Source organism: Coenobita brevimanus, chromosome 96 (assembly GCF_032717465.1).
Source record: "Coenobita brevimanus isolate Jiangsu-jjx chromosome 96, ASM3271746v2, whole genome shotgun sequence".
Classification (NCBI taxonomy): domain Eukaryota; kingdom Metazoa; phylum Arthropoda; class Malacostraca; order Decapoda; family Coenobitidae; genus Coenobita; species Coenobita brevimanus.
Window position 1 is genome coordinate 20,838,111 of NC_137049.1, and position 2,270 is coordinate 20,840,380.

Sequence of the window (2,270 nt, forward strand, 5' to 3'; positions counted from 1 at the left end):
TCGACTTAGTATAACAGTTTATAGTAGATATTTATGAAATATTATGGTAGCGTTTGTAGTTTTTGGCCGAGCTTAGATTTAGTCGGTACCACAGGTGGTTGTCGTTCCCTCAGCGAAGGAATCTTGAATTGGAAGGGGAGTGAATTTGGCTCGAGGACATAATTTCCTTGATTAGGTATACTAATAAAGAAAAGAGAATGATATATTCTTTACTCTACTTTAATAATTCTGTTAATTTCCACAAAAACACTTCTTTTTTCCTGATTACATGACCCTTTTTAGTATGAGAGAAGATTGTATATGTTACTAAGGTTGTTGGGTGATCATTCCTCTAACATTATTACCAGATGAAACAATTTGGTACACACGAGGTATGGAGTTGTTGTACTTTACTTTCTATTTGGCCGTTACTCTTGGGCTCAACAATGGCCTCAAGACAGGGACATTTTTTTACGGGTATGAATTGTCTGTTCGGGCTGGCATAGCCTCGAACCAATAAGAATGATTATTTGTGTTCATCTTTCACCCATATAATATTCTCCTCATGTAATTTTCTCGATTCCCACACCAAGTCAGTATTATTTACAGTTCATCAACAACAATGTTATATAGTCACTAGAAATACATAATCTCTCGGGCTTGTCTAGCCTCGAGGAATAATTAAAAAAAAAAAGAAATATAATCACCAGGAACACCCAATCACTCGGGCTTGTTTAGCCTCGAGGTACAACTCAAATATCACATTATTGCTCACAATCAGTAAGTTCCCTTCCACGCTCCTGATTATTTTTTCTACTAAATTAATTTTTAAAGTAAGAGAACAGTTAATGAATCTGAATTCCACCTTTCCGTTACAGATCATATCACTTTTATATTTCTATTCCTTATTTACAAAAAAAGAAGTTCACTTGATAGGATCATTAATAACATATCAACTACTTTCGGTTTGTAAAATAACTCGTGGGTAGTGTACGTGTGTATGTAAAAGTCTACGGGCAATACTATGGGAATCACGTCGTGCTCACATGGACGTCGCCGGTGTCTGGGGAACTAAACGAATGTCTATTAGATACGACGTCTGGAGCTCGAGTCACTCTACGTTAAACTCTCAACAATATTACTTCATATAGTCCATAATAAGTAAGGATTAAACAAAGAAAAAGAGGGGGGAGGAAGAAGAAATGTGGACGACTCGCCTAAACGAACGTCTATTAGATACGACGTCTGGAGCTCAAGTGACTCCGTTGGGCACGCTAGCGACGCCACTGCTCAAGTCAAATGAGATGGTGTTTTTGAAATATGGTGGGTTTCAATTCTCTTTACAATTTATTTAGCAGTGTACCCATGACGCCAGGACTTTTGATTGAATTGGGGAAAATTTGGGATTTATTTCTCACTTAATTTAGATACTGATTCTATCACTATCTCAATTTGAATCTGAGAGTAGCTCATGCCATCTAGTGACGGCCAAGATAAACGGGACTTTAAATCCTCACAAATGACATTATTTAGGCCTTTTGGACTGCTAAGCTTACATATTTGGGTTCTAGCAGCTTCATTAGCAAACATTTCACAACTAGGTTACGGAAAGAATTGTATATTCATCATTATTCTGTTTAAGGTTTAAACTCGGCGCCTAACAACGACAAGAAAAGTTGGCGCATCTGTCTGTTATTCGTTACTCGGCCAGATGGGGAATACCCCTAGCTCAACTTCCACAGTTACATCACCCACTGCATAGATACAGAGATACATACATGTAAAAATAGTTAACCCCACATTACTCATTAATATATGAATTACTACTTAGAGTAGGAACTTATAAACTAATACTCAGGTTACACCCTATCTAACTTAAAATTACAGTACTACTAAATACATACATGAATATCAAATGTGTGGCACTACACTTGTGCTTAAATAGCTGAGGAAGCTAAAGTTTCAAGAATCATGCAGAACATTAAAAATCAATTTTGCTAAGTGGAATTATTTGCAGTAAGTGTGCTGCAGTTAAATTGGCAGTGCTAACAACCATATTCCAGGAAATGATCACTGCCACCCCTTGTGCCTTAGGTTTTTCTTAACTTTTCCATATAGTTTTAAGTCTTTGGAGACTTTCAACAGAAGCCATATAGCCATTATTACCCCATCAGTAAATAAAATATCCCCAGAGCTGGATAAAACCATTGGCTGTGGCAGGAGTGAATTAACACACAACAGGAAGCTCCCTGACATCTCTTCTGTAATGATTTATTTTAGGGGTTAAGTTT